This window comes from Euprymna scolopes, chromosome 1 (assembly GCF_053919585.1).
Source record: "Euprymna scolopes isolate OS-2025 chromosome 1, ASM5391958v1, whole genome shotgun sequence".
NCBI classification, from domain to species: Eukaryota; Metazoa; Mollusca; class Cephalopoda; order Sepiida; family Sepiolidae; genus Euprymna; species Euprymna scolopes.
Window position 1 is genome coordinate 94,004,125 of NC_136482.1, and position 21,755 is coordinate 94,025,879.

The 21,755-nt window shown below is 35.0% G+C and overlaps 1 long non-coding RNA gene across 1 annotated transcript; it reads right to left on the bottom strand.

Moving 5' to 3' along the window:
• Nucleotides 1-5,759: 5,759 nt before the first annotated feature.
• Nucleotides 5,760-15,222, bottom strand: LOC145249711 (uncharacterized). Its single transcript, XR_013863566.1, has 2 exons — nt 15,037-15,222; nt 5,760-6,986 (listed from the first exon to the last, which is right to left on the bottom strand). It is a non-coding gene; the product is annotated as an uncharacterized LOC145249711 (long non-coding RNA).
• Nucleotides 15,223-21,755: the final 6,533 nt, after the last annotated feature.

The following is a 21,755-nucleotide window of genomic DNA, read 5'->3' on the forward strand; positions in this document are numbered from 1 at the left end:
TTATTGTGAGAATTTTCTTTTCATTGCCCATTGCTAGCAAAAAGTAGTCAGTATCCATTCGCGGACAGCTAGTTTTAAGTTTGAATAGAGAAGCGTATATTTTTCTTAATGTTAATGAAAATGAACGATGTCATCAATGATGACTATTATCTTTTGTTGACTTAAAAAAAAAAAAAAAAATTAAGCTCAGTTTACGACGTCTTTCATTTACAAGTAAATATATATCCATTTCTTTCTTGATAAAAATCTTTTTTATTCCCCCCTCTCCCTTTCTCTCCCTTATTTTTTTGTCATTCAACATTATCAAAGTTTTAGTGGTATAATTGGCTACGAGTGATCCATCCGTTAAATCAGTATTTGTTATATATATATATATATATATATATATATATATATATATATATATATATATATATATATATATATATATATATTGCTAATTCCTACCCTCTGATGAGAAGGAGAGTATTTCTTCGAAACTCCACGGATTAAGGACTATCCATTTATCTAATGTTTCCTTTTCAGATTAAATATGTTTTTAACTCATTTCAAATTGTTTTTTAACATATTTTATTAACTGTTTGCTCATATATATATATATATATATATATATATATATATATATATATATATATATATATATATATATATATATATATATTATTTTTATTAGGTATAAAATTTCTTAACTTTATAGGAAGCAGTTGTAGGGTCCAATCACGTAGGGAAGTTTTTAGTTGGGCGCTTGGACAGCAATACTACTCTGGTCATCGGGGGTGATCGGTCTTATAACTAAAAAAATAGACGCAGACAAATATAGGACAATGGTAAATAAGAGAAGATAAACACAGATGAGCAATTAAAAAAATAGAAATTGTATTTATTGCACCATAAATACAAGTACAAATAATGGAAGTCGATAGATGATATCTCTAGAGGCAGAAAGACTGGAGGGAGAGAAATGTGAGAAATTGGAAAAACGGACAGCAGAATGGGCATTTCCAGAACCTGGACAGCAGAATTGACAGGAGTGGGGAAGCTGGAGACAGCAGGAAGAATGTTTTGAAAACCTGGATTGTAGGAAGAGCTGGAAACCCAAACCCGAGGAAACTGAGATCCGAGCAGCATGAAGGATGTTTCCGGAAGGGTTGGATCGACAGTGGCTGGGAAACTAGATCCTGGATAGCATAGGATGATGTCACACGGAAATTGAAATGGACATCCCTAAGGTGTAATGAGATGCCTTAGGTAGGTCTGGTCTGTGTGAACATGGATAAGGGTTGGATTGACTGGGAGAGAAGCTGCTGAAAAAAGGAACGGAAGCTGGAGCAGTAGTTGCAAGCATGAGCTGGAATAGGAACCACTGAAAAGAGTTGGAGCAGAAGCTGCTGGAAAGAGCTGAAGCACTAATTATTGGAAAAAGCTGGAGCAGGGGTGCAAGAATAGACTGAAGCAGAAACTGTTGGAAAGGAGCATGAGCTACTAGAGTCAGACCAGGAGCAGATGTTGGAGTTGGAACAAGAGCAGGAACTGGAGAGGTAAACAAACTGGTGTTAGGAGAATGGAGCAAGAGTACCAAGGTGTGAAAGTTTGATCACATCAAGTAGTGGTGCTGTTGGTATTCTTTTCTGCTTTTTTAACCCTAAACCTAACCCTAACGACTGATCATGCAGTCACAGGTGAGAAGTTTCTTGAATTCCCACTCAACCACCAGAATAAAGGAAAAGTTGCTGAATGTGTTGCTGAATTAGAATGTTACTTTTGCCGATTCCATAAAACAAACGAATGACTGTTATTAATTCATGCTGGATTTATTGCAATCAAACAATATCTAGGATGTTAGTTGGATGTATTTAAATAAATCTCGGCCAATTATTAAGATAAAATATTTTCGTTTTGTGTTAAAAAAGGATGCTGCAAACTATAATACATGGACATTTTTCAACTGTCATAAAATCTTGTATTTTTCCGCTAAAAATTGTAGCAGCAGGAGTTGGTATTTTTCCACAGAAGGTTGTTTATTGAGTTAGGAGGGTGAGCTGTAGTTTAATGCCTACGCCTACACTTTTAAAAAACGTGCTTGTAATATTTGTAACCATTGGAGCAGCAAATGTTTGCTGAAAGTATGCGCTTTCAATGTGACACAATCTTAGAAAATCTTTTGCAGCTAATCACAGGTACAGAAATATTCACCTCTAAACTTTGCACAAAATATAAAAAGCAGCTATCAAAATAAAATTTTAGTTTGAGCCTAGCTTAGATATGTTCGTTCTTTAATTTTTAATTATTCAAGTTGGATTTATTATGTCTTGCATTTAAACTCTTCTAATAATATATATATATATGTATATATATATATATATATATATATATATATATAGTCTTATTTATAGTATTTCGAATTTTACTGGGTTTATATAATTGAAAATTCGGTAATCATTCATATACCAATAAGTTTTAAGTCAAAATGAGATGACTTAAACTGTAAGCTACAAAATTATCATATTTCATAATTGAGCATTCATATATTGTTTTAACAAAATCAAGACATCAAGGAATAGATTGATAGCAACAACTAGTGTATTTCGGCGTTAGTTACAATTGTTTCAAGACTATTCAGACAAATTCAAACATTATGTCGTTTGAAAATTTTCACAAGAGCAGTCTTTCGTCAGAAGTATTGAATAAAAAACACTTTAACGATGAACAGTATGGAGTCCATATTCCTTATGTGGAAAAACATGTATAATATATATATATATATATATATATATATATATATATATATATATATATATATATATATATATATATATACACAGTCAAATGCCACCCCGCTACTAATACACCCTTGCTCTTATGCCATTTTTGTCTAGTCCAGACAAAATTCTATATAAAATAAATTTACTATGCCACTTTAGTATATGTAAAAAAATTTGATTTCATTTTTTTTTTTCAGGCACAGCTCACTATTAATTTATTTATTGCGGAATTTATCCTCATCTGTTTACTTGTTGCTTCACAACGTTTCGGCCAACTATTCTCCGGCCTTCGTCAGGTGGTAACTGCAACAGGATAGGAACTTTGAATCTCCTAACTGCATCCTCAGCAGTTACTGCCTTCCATAGTTGTTGTCGTCTCACCATGTTTTTGGCCAAGTAAGCCTCTGCCGGCTTTGGGTAGGATTGAAACTGCTATTTTCAGACAATGCTCACCTGGAACCGAAGGCCAGAGGAATAGTTGGCTGAAGCAACAACTAAATAGATGAGGATAATAGTCCGCAATAAATAAATTAATAAATAATACTCATCTCAATAATGAATTCCAATTAAATAATATATACAGCTCACTATGTCAGCTCAGAAACACAAGTGGAATGACTTGACTCTGAAAGAAAAGAAGCAAATTCTTGATGCAGCAAATAAAGAGCAAAATCAGTCCAAGCTGGCTAGGGAAATAAGCTTCGAAGTTAAGAGAACAGCTGTAAAACCTATTCTTAGTAAGAAAGATGCCATTGAGGCTGCCATCAAAGCTGGAGTTTCATCTAAGCGCATGAAGCTCTCACAGGCCCATGACCCAAAACTTGATGATGGGTTGCTTGTGTGGTTTTAGCAAGTAAGAGGGTAGAATTTACCCATCAGTGGCGATCTTATCAAAGAAAAGGCTATGAGACTTGCAAAACTGATGTACATCTATGACTTTACAACAAGTGATGGTTGGCTGAACAAGTTTAAGAAACGTCATAGAATAACGTTTAAGACAGTGCACGATGAAGCAGGAGCTGTAGATTTTCAACCTCTTATTGAGTGGCAACAGCAGGTTCTTCGACGTTTGCTTAGTTAATATTTTCCAGATGATATTTTTAATATCGATGAAACTGGACTCTTTTGGCAGTTTCTTCCACACAAAACCATGACCTTCAGGGGAGAGCAGTGCACTGAAGGAAAGAAAAGTAAATACAGGATTACTTTCATGGTAGGGGCAAACATGAGTGGTAGTCAAAAATTGCCTCTTCTCGTGGTTGGTAATTCCAAGAAAGCTCGTGTCATCTATAAAGTGAACTTTAAGGCATGAATGACAGTGAATGCAATAAACGACTTGACCAACAGGGTAGAAAAGTACTACTCTGTTTAGATAACTTCTCTGGCCACCTTACTGGGCTTCAGCTTGGAAATATCAAGTTTATTTCCTTCCCACCCAACACAACAGCAGTTTCAGGTTGGGGAGGAAGGAGGGGCTAGTGAGAGAAGGGTACAGTCGTAGCATTCCTTTTGAAGTCTCTGGACCTAGGTCTCTTTGGACTTGTGGGCTGGCGCCGAGTCCTGCTACACCTAGAGTCTGCCAGCAGCCACCATTTTGCACCAGAGGATCACCGCACTCTTCAGCACATCCAAGTACACTTTGGTGTTGACTTTCAAACCCTCTTCAAAGATGTGATATGCCATGATGTGACCCTCACTTGAAACCGCACCAAAGACCATAACTGTGACCAGAAACCTTGTTTTCATCACCCAGGGCATGTCCCTGTTATTCGTCGTAATCCAACGATGCATTTTGAGGATGCTGGCAATGGTCCTTTTGTCATAATTTGGATCGGTAGAGAGCATGAGTTGTACAGCAGCTCATCTCCGATCTCGCTCGTTGAACATTGTGTCACTTTCAAACATGATAGAAGGCTCCTATCGCTCTTAAGATTTGTATACAACTTGCAAACTAGTAGATGGTCTGCAACAAAAAAAGAAAACCAGTTTTTATCAAACAGAAATGAAATCATGTTGTCTTTTCTAGGGTGACAATTTTATCATTCAGCCCATTACTTTCACATTTCTTATTTTTCTTTGTACACCTGGAATGTTCTAAGGCTCTCTGAACTCTCATTCATTATCAACTCATTACCAATTTTTTGTTGCCCCAACAAGTTGTCCCTACTAAATCAATATATATTTGTTTATTTCAAATGCAATATGCAACATACTGAATACATACTTTTAAATGTTAATATGTATCACCAAAACAAAACAAATACGAACACAAAGTTGATGACTTGCAATCAGTTAACCTTCTGCCGAAACACACTAGTATTTTTTGTTTGTTTGTTTTCCCTTGTTCTCTTTTCTCCAATGATGCAAATTTGGTGACCTGTGACTACAGAGCCACTCAGCTAATGAACAACTATGAACATATGACTACTTAATTTTTAAGGACGATCCTGATTGGTGCAAGCATTTAACTTACTTTCTAGCTTGTCCAATCAAAGACCATCTCTCATGCAAGCTGGGTAGACAATAAGAGACGATTAAATCGAGTGCCCATTGATTCTTCCTCTTTCCGGCCGTGAGATCACACAGTGTTATGACTCATTCAGCAATGCAATGTTTTTTTTTCAACCCTTAATCTTCTCTCCTGGACCGCCCCCCCCCCCCCCCCCGACCTCGAACCGTCTAGCCATGGGGTTCGACAAGAAGCTCCAAAAGATTTTTACATCACTATGGTAGACACATGTAGACCAAATAATGTAACACACACATGCCTACAGACACGCATATGCATAACTTAATTTCAATACATGTGTATGCAAAATAATTTCATATATGAACATTTTTTCTTTCTTTACAAACAAGACATTCATCCTATCCTTTATATATGAATGTTGCAGATGGCCGAAAGGAGTGACGGTGCCAATCGACCTTACAACTAATAAAGTAGACACAAGGTAAAGAAGTAATGGCAATAGCAAAGAAGGATAACAAACACAGATGTTTGGTTAAACATGATAAGATATTGTGTTTTATTTTTACTAAGAAATAAATGGTAAAATATATGGCAATGGATTCAGGGTTAGCTGGAACGAGAACGGGCGTCTTGTGAAGTTAAGGTTCTTGGGTCTTCGAAATAGGAACCAGTAGCTGGACGTCAGTGGGCACTGATAACTGGGAGCACTAGGGTTGCAGGAGTGATCTGGGGGCTGCAGGGAGTAAGCTGGAGAACCGTTGGAGTGAGCTGGAGTCGCTACATGAATAAACTGGAGTCGCTAGAGGCTGCTGGGCTCAACCCACTTGACTGAATGCGCAAAAATTGTTGTTAGAAAGGCTCCTTGCTCCCTGCCATTTGCTGTAAAAACCGCTTGTTTTATGGAAAAGTGTTCATGCTATAGTTGACTAGCACTGGAAAACAGAGTGCTGTAATACATTTAGATGGGTTAATTACATGCGAAACTATCTGTGGCGTTTATTGCATGTATATTTTTTATTTTTCACCTACAAATAAAAAGTCTGCTTTTTTGTTTCATTAGGAAAAATTGAATCTTGTGTTGTTGTTGTTGTTGTTGTTGTTGTTTTTTTTGTTGTTTTTTTTTTAACACGTGTGTGGGGTCGTGGCACACTTCCAGGAGTGTAATTTTTCAGCCGACTGTGTGTTTATGTTTACAAACATGGGAGTGGCGATCTGGTAAACCACAACATGAACTCTTCTCTCCACTACTAACGGAACATTTATTTAACATCACATGGACTTTAAAATTTTTTGTGTTCGTCTATATTCATGAACGTATTCCTGTTACTAACACTCTTCTCTTCCATTCCCCTTTTAATCACATGTTAACAAAGACGATTCAATAAAGTTGTTTTAACTGCTAAAATAGAATGAAATCTCCAAACCTGCGCCTTCGGCTTTGATTCAGCACAGCTTTCAGACCAGTACAAATGCTTGTCTTTGCAGATGCATTTGCTTTATATGTACTTGTTTAGACTTAGGAACTCCAACACCCTGGGATGCATGAGGCAGTCAAATTATACCATTGTTTTTGATCTGAAATCAGAGCCACAGCGTCCCCCCAGCTTCTTTCCATTGCAATCCAATCTCTCTAGATTGTCTGCTTCCAGTTCATCTTTGGTCTTCCTCTTTTTCTATCAGTGGTCCATTGGAGCACTTGGTTGGCAATTCTCTCTGGGGGCAATCATTCGTGCACACAACATTTTGGCAAACACCTACAAAAGTAAAAAACAAAACAAAACTTACCACTTTTTTTTTTCCAATTTACTTATCATTTTGTTCTAACTGGAGATAATTCATCTGCTATCACATACATTCCAACCGAGAGATCTTGTTAAGATTCTAATCCTCCCTTTAAGTGCAATTGTTTGTATTTCTCTTGTACTTGGTTCACCGGGTATATTTTCCAGGTAGTTTTTGACATTCTTTTTTATGAGTCCGGTTGCTACTAGAATTACAGGAATAATAGAGATACTTCTGTTATTCCAGTTTTTTTTTTTTTTTTTTTCATGTCATACATAAGACTTTGGTATTTCGTTATCTTTTCTCTTTCAGCTTTAACCTAGCATCATTGGAAACACTAAATTTTACTAAGGTTGCTTCTTTCCCCTTCTTGTTCCATATCACCATGTCAGGTTTAATAGCTCCGTTTTCTAGGTACATATTGCATAATCATAATGGAATGTGCATAACTTATTTCCAACTGTTTTCTTTTTTATTAATTTTCTTCCTTTGAAGATTGTAACACTGGGTATGGGGCAGCCAAACCAGTTGCCAACATTGCCCTGCTTTTTATTGAAACCAACCGAGAGCTCTTTTTAGTATCCTCGTTGTTCTTTTAAGTGCAATTTTCTGGATCTCTTATGCACTTGATTCACCAGGAATATTAGTTAAGTAGGACTTCAGGTTCTTCTTCATAAGCCCTGTGGCACCTATAATAACTGGTATGATTGCTATCTCCCTAAGATTCCAGTTTCTTTTCATATCACACATGAGACCTTGATATTTTGTCTGTTTCTCCCTTTCAGCTCTGTTCAGACCTCCAGCATTACAGACACTCACTTCAACCAAGGTTGTCACTCTCTCTGACTTATTCCATATAACAATGTCCGGTTTGACAGCAGCATTTTCAAGGTAGGTGGCTGTAGGGATTACATGGTCATAATGTAACTCTACTGAGACCTTCCAAAAGAGTTACCAGAACTTCTGAATAGAGGCACAAATACCATTTCAAAACACAAAAGTCATGATTTTACACTGTACAAATCCGATTTTCCATAAAAACAAAACAAAAAAAACTTTCAGAAAACATTCAAATAACAAGTTATTAAAATGATGCCATTTTGGAGTCCATATGTGAAAAAAAAAAAATTTTTTTTATCAATCTTTTTTGTAGAATAATTTATCAAATAAAAAATATCAAAGCAACAACCAAACAATGCTGAAAAGAAAACAGATAAAGTTGAAGATTGCAACACAACAACAACTGACACACGCTATGAAAGAGAATGCTCTTAAATCACAATCATGTTTCAACAAATCTTACTGATTCATGCATCTCTCTCTTCAAATAACAATCTACAAAAAGCAAAAAACAAAAAAAAAAACAAAAAAAAAACGAATGCTCTTAACGCTTGAGCAAACAAAAATAAAACAGTAGATATATATGTGTGCGCCTGTCTGTCTGCATATAAATACTTAACCGATAAACTCTTAAATTCCTGGTTAATTACTGAAATTAACAAGAAATAGTAACCATACACCAAGAATGGTTTATAATGAGTAAAATCTTTGTTTGGATGGATCAATAACGCATACAGGCATATATCAGCAAGTTGAAATACAAAGTGTTCATTTCAATTTGTCGACATAATTTTTACTTCTTTCTGCACATGCCCAAATTCAATTAAATTCTTCAAGTCATTTAATATCAAATCTTTCCTACCTATCTTTCAATAGTTACGTAAGTAGAAAGTGCGTTTGGAGCACTAAATTTTTTGTTTTCAATTCTAAATGATGGCACCCGCCTTTTTTTAAAAACTTTTGAAATCACTACTATATATAAAGTACAATAGAAAATTGGCTCTAATAAAAAAGACAAAATCTGCATGAACTGAAATATATTTGAGTGTATTTTGTGACTCAGGAAGGCTAAGTGCTCCTGCTAGTTTGAAATAAAATTTAAATTATACCCTAGCAACTAGTCAGTTCAACTAGAGCAAAATACTCACTGCAAACAAAATGAAAAGAAGTTGTTTAGTCAGTAAGAAGAAGTTAAATGTGTTATATATTGGGACCCTAAGTCTGTAGGTAGAGATTATGTCAACTAGTGTGAATTTCGAGTGTTCCATTATGTACATGTCAGGACAGCCTGGCAGGGAATGAAGATGAACCCAATGCACCTAGCTTGATTGGTGCGAAGATTCAGAATATGGTTCTCTAAACAAACACACTAGAAGCAGATGTCAAATTGTTAAATGGAAATTGCATCACATGTAAAGATCTAAGTGACTCTCCTCGAGACTGTCCATTTGTTGATCATTTCTTTATGCTAAGTAAGACAAATAAGAAGGAATTCATTTTAGCCATTTTTTTTTTAATATAAAAAACTAATTTTGGTCTCTCCCTTTGTGAATGAATCTCTTTCCCCAATAAAGCCTTTAAAACTGCCAACAAGTCTCCTTGTGTTTTCATAGATGAATTATTAATCTGATTTATGCAATCACTGGACGATGCAGCAATACACATCAATGGCCATGCACATTGAAAATGATAGTAGAAAGAATGAAGACCAGATCATATGTAATAAAAGACTTTTACTAACTTTCACTTCCTTTAAGGCACATATTCCATGAACGATGTTTCTGACAAAGAGGGAAGAATTGTTGTTTTCTGGGCCAGAATCTATTCCATCTAGTACTTATTGTTGGCAAGTTTTAACCTTAAAGTGCTTTTTATTAACTTCTTACATCTAGTGGCTTCATGCCTTGTTTGATGATAGGAAGAATGAAGACCAGACCATATGTAAGAAAAGATTTTTATTAATTCTCTTTTCTCTTATTTTGTCCTTTAGTCCTCACATTCTATGAACGATGTTTCTGACAAAGAGGGAAGAATTGTTGTTTTCTGGGTCAGAAGCTATTTTATCTAGCACTTATCATTGGAAAGTTTTTGACTTTGAAGGGTTTTTTTTTTAGCTTCTTACATCAAATGACTTCATGCTTTGTCAAGAGCGATTTTCATAAAAAAAAAAAAATGGATTTATATTTCTTGATTCCTCACTAACATTTGTATGAAAAGACAAGGTGTTTTCTATGTTTTCTCGTCACTTAACGTTTTGTTTATGAAAATGTTACAATAGACATGTTTATTTTGGCTGTCACCGTGTGAGTTTGCGTGTGACAATGTGAATTCTCAGTAGTCTAGCAGGTAGTGTATGTATGTATGCTTGCTTTTGTATTAGACAGCGTGAAAGTATCTGTGTGAATTAGTGTGTATGTGAGTTAGACAAGCAATATATATTTGCTGTTATTGTTTACTTGTTGCAAATGTTTTTTGTTGTGTCCGCTGAGGGTTTGTGTTATAGACTGTTAAGGGTTGCAAAGAAAAACAGAATGCCAAAATAATGTATTGCAAAGCATACAATAGGTGGGTTGTTTGTCATAGCCGACAAACGACCTAGGCTGAAAAGTTTCCTTTTAATTTGTTTTTCAAGGCATGGGCGTCTGTTGTACTTTTTATTTTCATTTTGTAAAAATTATTGATTGGCTGGTTCCATAATTTAAATTCATAAATCCAGTCCAAGCCCAGTAGATTAGTGGTATTCCTTGATACATAAGCTTCTAATTTTTTCATCTTACCTAATAATGTGACTTTTGCTAAAAATTCACCTTCGAAGTTAATTTGCGTACAGTTAACGGCCTTTGCTGTTTTTGCATGTTCTCAGCATTGTGGATTTATTCAATTTCTTCCAGGTATTTAAATTTACTATCAAAAGGTCTAAACCCAAATCGAGTTGCATTTTTATTTCTTTATCATGAATTTTTATAGTCACATATTTTCGCAACCCCTCTTCATTATTTTCAGTCTCTGCCAAACACACTCGGGTTTTGTATTTAATTTTATTTCTGCAGTGAGTACCTTTGTGTCCTATTTTTTTACATATTAAACATTTTCTTGATATATATGGACAGTCCTTAACCCAATGCAAATTGCCATATCGATTACACAGAGACAAGATTTTTTTTTCTTCAAATTCTTTCTTAGCTATGTGCTGATATGTGTATCCTTTTCCCTAACCTGTGTTTTATTTTTTACATGTTTTTTTAAATTGTTTGCTTTTTTTTTCCATCTGCGCGACTTCAACTTTAGTATTCATCGAATCATTTTAATAATTTCTATTTTCTGGTAGTTTTTCATTAACTTTTGTAGGGTTAAGTTTGGTTCATTTTCTAATTTTGTTAGGACATGCCTCCTAACTTCTACATCTCAACCAGAAGTCAGTCCTTGCACAAATATTAAACACTTAAAATTGTCAGCACTGAGGTCTGCATTTGTCGCAATATTTATTTACCATGGCTGCGTACATTGCAAAATCATCTTCGTCATTCTTCTGTAAATTCAGATATGACAAACGCTTATGGAATAAATGTGACTTCTGAGCTAAATAGTTCTGTAAGAAGTTCCACCATCTCGGTGAAAGATAATTCTGACATTTTACATGGTAAAATAAAATCCACAAACTTGTTATATCTGGCCGTCTCTAGTTTCTGTAATAGTAAATGAACCTTTCTCTGGTCTGACCACTGTTTACAGTCAATACTAAAAAGTCTTCATACTGACAAAAATAAGCTTCAAATGATTTACCTTTTTCAGGTCCATAGCAAAAATTGTCAATTGAATTCTATATTAAATCTTGTGAAAATGCGGTATTATTATCGGTCGATGTATTATTATTTATGACTTGAGTAAGCAGCTCTTTCATGTGCTGTCGATTTTCATATTGCTGCGCCTCTAGCTTCACTAGTTGTTCTTGTTGTCTTTCATCTGAGCGTTTCTGGTGTTCAAATAACACTGTGCAACACTAAAAAAAGTACAGGATATCTGCAGCAATTTTTGTATACCTAGTAACGTGGAAATTTTATTTCTGGCTTTCTTTTTGTTGAATTAGGTATAATTTGTGCAAAATTGCCACAGTCGTAAATTTCAGTAAAAACGTCAAAAATGGGTTACTGACGACTTTGCAGTCACATATTATGTGTATTAAATTATAAATCTTAAGAGAAAAACACAGTTTAATATACACATATTATGTACATTATTTGTTAAATCATTTATTTGAATCATTTATTTGCTAAAGTCAGCCGAAATGAGCTATTTTTCCAGATTTAAGAGAGCTAGATGACAGAGCTAGCTTGGTTAGCATAATATTTTCAAGACCAAGGGCTAATTTTTTCAAAAGTAAAAACATAATGCTGTAGCACATGGTTTGGTGTTCACCACCTTCCGAAAAGCCATGGTATTCGTCAAGAAAGGCATTTTTTAATGTAGGCTAAAAAATCAAGGAAAAGAAGCTAAAACCTGCCTCTGAACCTTATTTGTAGGACACGGGAAAAAATCTGAGGATTAAAAATAGATATCCATTTAATAAAGTATTTTTTAACTAAAAACTATAATAAAGACCGGATTATTGTGTATTTTAATGTTTTAAACATAAAGGGGCAGTTTATACATTCTTTTCTGAAAATTTACTAAATTAAATGCAAAAAATAGAAATTAAATTTTATCAACCCCTTACTTTATGTACGAAAGAATCTAATAACTTGCTAGTGGGCGTTTATAATGGCTTAACATGTTCACATTTTGGAATCCTTATTTTTCTTTATAAAACAATTTACTTTTTTTCTTGTCTTTATTCTTTAGATGCAGTATAGGCTTTGACGATGACTTCAAGACAGTGCAAAAATGATCCAAGCAAATTCTGCTACATATGTGGCGAATTAACATTTGCTAAAGAAAGGCGCAGCATTACCAGCCATATCAAGAAATTGTACAAGGCGTACTTTCATTTTGATATAGGAGACCAAGACAAGTCATGGGCTCCTCATGCCTGTTGCCTTACATGTGTGAAAACATTGAGCGCATGGTATGCAAAAAAGAATGTTCACATGAAGTTTGGTGTGCCAATGGTTTGGCGAGAGCAGAAAGATCATTCTAATGATTGCTATTTTTGTCAGCAAGACTATACAGGCTGTACAACAGCAAAAAAAAAAAGAAACACATTGTTTACCCAAATTTGCAATCAGCAATGCGCCCAGTTGAGCACTCAAAAGAATTACCTGTACCAAAACCCCCTGACCAGGAAATGTGGAGTTCAAACAGTGGGGATGAACATTACAGTGATGAAACAATAGAATTTTCTAATTCAGAAAGCAATAATAAACGAATACTATTTTCTCAAGATGCTCTAAATGACTTATGCAGAGATCTTTATTTAACCAAAGACAAAAGTGAACTTCTTGCATCAAGGCTTAAAGAACAAAATCTTCTTAGAAAAGGTGTGAAAATAACATTGTACAGAAAACATGCACAAAACTTGCATGTTTTGTTCACTTTGACAGATGATTTATGCTTCTGCAATGACATTGTTGGACTTTTTGAACAGCTGGAAATACAATATGATAACACCAACTGGCGACTTTTCTTAGATGCATCCAAGGAAAGCATAAAAGCTGTTTTGCTTCACAATGGGAACACCCTGCCATCTGATCGTATAGCTTACAGCACAACCATGAAAGAATCATATGAAAATTTAAAAACAATTTTAGCAAGCATACATTATGAAGTCCATAAATGGCATGTTTGTGCAGATTTCAAGGTTATAGCCATGCTCACTGGCCTTCAGCCAGGCTATACTAAATTTTGTTTCTTCTTGTGCTTATGGGACTAGAGCAAGAGCTGAACACTATGTATGCAAGCACTGGCCTGCTAGAGATGAAATTGAGCAAGGAAAACATAACATCAAACACAAACCACTTCTGCAAAGTGATAGAATCCATTTACCACCTTTGCATATTAAACTCGGTTTGTTCAAGCAGTTCGTGAAAGCACTAGACAAGGATTCCTTGGCATTTGCATATCTTGCAGAAAAGTTTCCTTCATTAAGTCGAGCTAAAATAAAAGAAGGTATCTTCATAGGTCCCCAAATTCGAAAAATTGTTCTTGATGAAACTTTTAACACACATCTCACGAGAAAAGAAAAATGTGCCTTTGAGTCATTCAAGAAAGTTTGTGATAACTTCCTGGGAAAACATCGTTCAGAAGACTATGTGCAAGTTGTGAATGATCTATTGCATCATCTTCATGATATGGGATGTAACATATCTCTAAAAGTTCATGTGCTCCACTCTCATTTGGATTTTTTTGCTGAGAATCTTGGCCATGTGAGTGATGAACATGGCGAAAGGTTCCATCAAGATATTTCATTAATAGAAAAACGTTTTAAAAGAAAATGGAACACTGGTATGTTGGCAGACTACTGCTGGAATTTAAAAAAGGATGATGACACTCTACACAAGAGAGTTAAGAGGACAAATGTTGTTTAAACTGGTGAATTCGGTGTTTTTTTTTGCAAAATAATTAATAATAAAGTACATGAAAATGGTACCTAATCCAGAGAAATAAATGTCAGATTTGGAATCAGCATACTTTTCTTACACCGAAACAGGTCTTATATGTCTTGTACTTTTTTTTCAATTCAAATTTGTTGCAGTGTAATTGTTGTTGATCTTCTTGTTGTTGTTCAAGTTGAAGTTTTAATAATTGTTCCAATGTAGTTTGTAAGGCGTCCATTTTTTTTATGATGAATATACGGAAATTAGCAGAACCATATTCAGATTAACCAGGTTTTAGTATTTTTAGAACAACTATGGGAAGGAAACAGTAATTTGTTTCCTTCAATAACTTTGCGAATGAGCATTGACCATCGTTTTAAGTTCCAAGTGAATGTCTTTTCCCATGGAAGAGAAAAAAATATATGTTGTGAGAAATATTCAATATTCCTTCAAAACAAATGTCTTTTCATAGCACCCCCTCCCCGAAAACCGTATGTACTTTTTTTTACTAAGCCAATAAACACACTTATTTTATAATGCAAGAAAAAAACATGAATAATTTGTATTTCTCTTTCTTTTGTATTTATAAGTGCGCCAAGATGTTGTGATAGTGCCAAGCAAAGAGAAGGAAAAAATATGAAAATATTCTTACTTTCTACAAGGTTGCAATTCAAACTTTTATGTCCATGCACTTATTTGGTTTTTAGTGAGCTCCTGTTTTTCTCCTTTAATTAGTGTTTGCTTGGTTTAATTCAGCTTTCCGTCATGAGTTCTTTTGAATGTTGGAGGTATTTTAAATTTGAGTGACCTCTGTGAGTTCGAAATCCGACGTTGTCACTGTTATTTTTTTTTATTTTTTTTTTTTTTTATTACATTTTCACCCCAAACAAGGCAAATTGCCACTTTGGTGTAGGGGGCTACTATCAGGGGCAACAACTACTGGGGTACTATGTAGGGATTTGGGCAGCAAAGTGTCGGTTCACGTTACACTTGAACTTCTGCACGTCAGTACTGTTGGGGAAGCAGGGACCTGGAATGGAATTCCAGAGTCTTGCGGTTCTGGGGAAGAAACTATTGGAGTAAAAAGATCTTTTACATCTAGGGATCTCTACAGTGTGGGGGTGGGATCTAGTAGCCTGTCGGGTTTGTCGAGGGTGCTCGCGTCGTGGGGGCACAAGTGATTGCAGTTCATCAGAGCATTCACCACTAAAATACTTGTAGAACAGGCAGAGGGATGCAACATTTCGTCGATGGGACAGAGGCTGAAGCTTAGATGCCAGTTCAGGGCCTATCAGATTTGCGACTCTCTTTTGAACCTTGTCAAGGAGCGAGAGACTAGTAGCAGATGCACCAGCCCAGATGTGGCAGCAATACTCCATACATGGGCGAATGGTGGCCTTATAGAGGTACAGGATACTTTCGGGTGTTAGTAGTTTTCTAGCACGGTAGAGAGAGCCTACCTTTCTTGCAGCGGCCCTGGCAATGCCTTCAATGTAATTGTTCCAACTCATGTTTCCTGTGAACGTTAGGCCAAGGAGTTTGAAAGATGGACTCTCAGATAAAGGGTCGTTGGCCATTGCTATTGGTGGTAGAGAGGGTTTCTTGTAATTATTGAATGAAACTAGTTTAGTCTTGGCAGCATTGAACGCGACCAACCATATAGCCCTGTTATGGGTTGCAAAGAAAAAAAAATGCCAAAACAAAGTAACAACATGTATTGTAAAACATACAATAGGTGGGTTGTTCATCGTAGTCTATTAACAGCCTAAGTTGGTCCTCCAGATATCGATTGGCACCTAACTGAGTCTTCTGGTATTTATTGAGATCGGAATAGTCTATTAGTAAGTAAAAGAGGTTAGTTCCACCACAACAGTTTTCATCAGTGACATAGTCTACATTTAGGGACATGCTCATGTGCTGATAAGTGTGTCCTTTTTTTTTTTTTTGGAACTTGTATTTTATTTTTTACATGTTTTTTAAATTGTCTGTTTGCTTTTTTTTATCTGCACAGCTCCAGCTTCAATATCCATCAAATCTTTTTTTAATAATTTCTATTTTCTGGCAGTCTTTCATTAACTTTTGTAGGGTTAGATGTGATTCATTTTCTAATTTTGTTAGGACACACCTCCTAATTTCCACATCTTGACCAGAAGTCAGTCCTTATGCAAATACTGAGGGAAAAAATTCTTTTGTAATATGATAAATTATCTCTCATTCTCTTACTTGATGACATCACAAAAGAATGATGTCATCTCATGTGCACAAATGTACAAACAACATAACAAGCAAGATCCACAGAGTTTTATGAATGTACTAGAAGAATACCCGTCCCAGTGAGGGTAAAATTAATTTTGCAAAAGATTTGTATGTTCCTTTGTGAAGATTAAAATCAAGATATAATGCTACTAAACTTTTTTTCTGTAGAATACTTGAAGAAACAAAAATAAAGAAAAATCTTTATGATGAATGCGTGCCTGTGACGGAAAGAAAATATTGTACACTAAAAATCACACATGGAAAGTTTAAAAAAGAAAACAAACGTATCAATCGGTGTAGAAAGAAGAAAGAAAATGTTTCATTGTGAAAATAGAGCAAAGGATTTCCTTTTAAAATTAATTTAAGGCAGCAGGCGAAGGTTAGGATAATTGTCAGTTACAACTTTTCTTTTATAGAAATCACTCCAGACAAGACATGAAGCCATGTGGTGTAAAGAGCTGTAAAAAAAAAAAAGAAACAAACTGGCCAATGAAAAGTATTAGATAGATAGATTCTGAACCAGAAAACAGTAATTCTTACTCCCTTGTCAGAAACATCACTCATGGAATGTGAGGACCAGAGGAGAAGATAAGAGAAATGAGAGATTATAGGGTTTGCCGAAAGTAAACACAAGATCCACTTTCTATTCTCCTGCTTTCTTCCTTCCACTTGAAGTGGTTTTATTTTTTTTATCTTTGCTTTTTCATGAGAGGAGGGTAGTTATGGACTAGCACATGCATTCTAAGAGGAAGTATTGCTGATTCATCTAAAGAAGCACCATTGCAATCTAGCAAGAGTGCTCTTGTCTCTTCCTTACAGTCTTATCCACAGAAGACATCTTGCTGGTCTTTCTCTACTACATTATTATTTTTATGTTAGATGATCGACAGAGCCTCAATATCTGGTTCCGTTTGGTAAAACCCCCAGGAAATATCTTGCTACCACCACTGCAAAAAACTTTTCTTTCTTCCTTCTTGTGCCTAACATTAAATACCCTGGAATTGCTTCCTTTGCTGGCTACAAAATGATGGTCTTCAAGTCCAATATCAACAAATACTTGCCAAGCCATCCTTTTACAGGGCTTTATGTTGTGAGTGAAACAGTCGCATTTGCAAGCAAATTTTTCCAAGTGACGACTAGAAATAATAAAACGCTTATCTTTTGGCAATTGTATTTGTTTTTTTTATTTTTTTTTTTTTTTTCATCAGCAATCGTCCAAAGCTGAGTGAAAAATGTCTTTTCAATCTTTGTTTTTATTTTTTTTTTTAATAAAACCAGCAAAGTTAAATTATTTAAACAATAAAAGTTTAATAGAACAATATACTCTTTTTTTTTTTATAACGAAGGCTGTTTAAAAACATCTTAAGAAATTCGAATGTTTATACCTTCAAGTCTTAGCATAAAATTTGGTGCATATTTACAATTACATTTATTAAAAAAAAAAAAAAATACAGAAAAATCTTTATAGTGTACTTAGTTGTCATAACACAAAGATGTCATATTCCAAAAATTACGTAGGCTTGGCTAGTAATTTTTCTATTTGGCTAGTAAACGAAAATATTTAGTTGTCAAAAGCCACTAAAGATAAATTTTAAATAATCAAATTTTGTCTGTTCCACACATCGTTTCCAATCCTCTCATAATATTGTTCATCATCCAACTGGCAATTCCATTCATCCTTATCCTTGAGTGGCTTTTGGTGAGATGGTGACTCATTAGTATAAAAAAAGTAAAAAATAAAGTACTGTACTTAAAAATTGTAATTTCTTTATTTTATTTTACTTCACTTGAAGTTTTATCAATACAAACGCCAAAAATATAGAAAATACCGATTCTGAAAAAGAAATGAATGAACTTTGTGTATTTTTAATCAATTGATTAATTAATTAATTAATTAATCAATTAAAGGTTAAAATAATTTTTTTTAAATATTTAAAAGTTAAAAGTTAAAATAAACTCTTAGAGATAACAAACAAAAAAGCTTAATCGTATTGAAAAACATTTTTCAAATAATTTTGACTTATTTCGAGCATTGTTCAGAAGAAAATACAGCTTGCCAAGTCGTCCGTTCGCCAAAACGTCTGTTAGCCAAAATATCCTAGATTCCTGCCATTGTACGAATTGAAAGAAGGTATTTTTCTTCATTGGAACAAGTTTAAACCTTTACTATATCCATCCATTCCATCCTAAGTTCTTAAATGTATATGATTCACTTGGTAAGCCAGTTTACTCATAGTTCATTAGTTTACTTGATTGTTATATGTACAAAAAATGGAAACCGTTAAAACAAAAAGAAGAATGCATTATCTTTTAGATATCTTTAAAAGATCATTATTCTAACACCAAAATAAACATTTGGACGGTATTTATTACATAAACTATGGCACTTCTGCAGTATATGGACGGTGGCAATTTTTATTTTTGGTGCGCCTCACTAAATTCTCATCAGGTGGTGATTCTCTGTCAAAGAATAGGGAACGGTAACTCATACTTTGTGGGAAATTCTCTGGAAACTTTATCTTTAAAATATCCAATGTTGCTTTAATTCGAAAAATGTTTCACTGAAATGATTAATTTGTTTGAAATTATTGTTGACCCTTCAATGTTAAATTATTCTTATTTATGTTACCGACATGTTTTACTCTGTAATATTTAGATTATTCAAACTTCTTGGTTGTTATATTCGCAACGTTTCAGCCTTTTTCAATTGCATCTTTTTGGACTTGGAAGTCATTAAAGACTGTCAAGTCCAAGAAGAACTTGGAATCTTTATGTCAAACTTGGTAACCTGGACGGAATTTCGGACTTCATCCTTTATTTTATTTACAGGGGATAGATTATTCTCGTTCTGTCATTAAGATCAGGTAAAAGTGTTAATTATTGTTATTGTTAGTATTCTCACCTTTAGTAATGATTGAATCTTCAACCCTCTTAAAGATGACACTTTTCAAAGGTAAAATAATGAGTTTTACGCTTGGTCAGTGTATGCCCCAATATATTTATGGCCATATATCGCATAATTAGGTTGACACACCAATTCTTGTCAGATCACCAAAGTCAAGCAACGTTGAGTCTGGCTAGTACCAGATGGATGACCATTTTGGAATTCTTGGCGCTGTATGTACTTTCTGCTTTAACTCAGCATTATTTCCAGTCATCCTGAACCTCCACTTGCTGCTGGTATTTAACAACACCAACTCAGAAGAGATGTGATTGGAAATCGCACAACTCTTGCCACAAATATTCCACACGCAGGCACCCTTACAGTGGGTATCCATAGTTTGTCAAGACTGAAGGAAGATACCATATTTATGGCCAACGCTTTGGCAGTGCCAATTTGTGCTCAATATATAAGCATGCCGATGAAAACAAAGTAACAATGTGTAAAATACATAATCAAAACATTTATTAGTCGCAACAAGCAAGATGAGAATCATAGTCTGAATAATCCGAATAAAACAAATTATAAATCCTCATCTCAAAAATTTCAAAACTTTTTGAAGTTTTTCACATTTTCATTGCTGCCATTTCTCACAAATGTTTTGACTTTCTTCATTGTGACTGAATATCTAAAAGACATAGAATATGAGAATATGAGAACCAGCCAGTCCAATGGAATGAGTAATGAGTTTAGTTCAAGGGTTACTAATTGCTAGTAAAGGCATTTGAAGACAAGCGGAGAGTACAACCATTAAAATATTGTGAAATGTCATCAACAAAAATGAGAAAAACAGAGTCGTGTAAATTATGTAAGCAGATTTGACGATTAGCTACGAGCGGAAACTATCTTAAAGTATTAGGGCTTTTTTTTTGTTTTATTCTGCCTCTCAGTATGTAACTGACCTAAATTCTTCCCTGGCCTTTTGGCTAGGAGCAAAAAAGAAGTAATATCTGTTCTGATATTGCACTTCATCTTTTCTGCGAATGAAGGAGAAATCCTTCAAGACTGAGGCAGTGTTCATTTTTGTCCCAAATCAGAGTATCCCTTTTTTGAAGTGCTGGATGTTCCCACGACCTTGTGTCTAACTCTACCTTAGTGGGAAGGCAAGTAAATAGAGACCTAAAGTCTAAAATGTGGGTGGTTACATGAACAATCCTTTGTAGTTAGGGAGATGAGATTTTTTTTTTTTTTACAAAGGAGGCCACTCGAGGATAAGGGTTAATGAGTGTACAGTAGTCAATGGGACAATATCGTAGTACTCAGTACTAATGGGAATTTGGTAAATTGGATTACTCAAGGGAATGGCTCATTAAGAACTTGTTCATGTTGGACTTGAAGATGGCCATATTGTAGTTGGTTGGAAAGTAGGAAAACGGAATGGAATTCCACAGGTGTGCAGTTCTAAGAAAGAAGCTTCGTTCATGGAATCTGTGTTTAGGTTTAGGCACAGATAAAGAGTGTGGGAAATTATTGATAGTGGTGTTAGCTAGACGAGTGTTTTTTGTGAAAGTTTGGCGAGAGGGAACCATAGATTGAAGCTCAGCTGAGCATTTGTCATGAGAATAACAATAAATCAGAAACATTCTTGCAACATCTCTTCTATGAGAAAGAGGTTGCAAAGAAGAGAAAAGGGCATCCCCTACTAGGCTACAAAGTCTATTTTGAACTCTGTCAAGGCAGGAGAAGTGCTTTTAGTAGCTCCTGCCTAAATGTGGCAACAGTACTCCATCCTTGAACATACTTGACTCTTATACAGGTAGAGAATTGCATCAGCAGTGAGATATCTACTTAAGTGGTAGAACGATCCCACCATTTTTCTAGCAGCCTTGGCAACGGATTTGATGTATGTGTTCCATCTCAGATCAGGCGTAAAGGTCAAAACATGAAGCCTCCCCCAAGATGAGAGCCATTCATTTCAATTGATACCAGACAGGGATCAGGGCATTGATGATGTAAACATAGAAACTTGGTTTTAAATGCATTAAAATTAACCAGTCACTTCTTTCAAGATCAGAGGAGAGAGAATGAGAGAACTTGGTCGTTTATGACCTTTGAAGTGTTGCCATAGATGGTAGTGTCATCAGCATAAATGTCTATGAATGATCTTAGGATGTGATTTGGGAGATCATTGATGTAGAGCAGGAACAGAGTTGTGCCCAGGATGGACCCCTGAG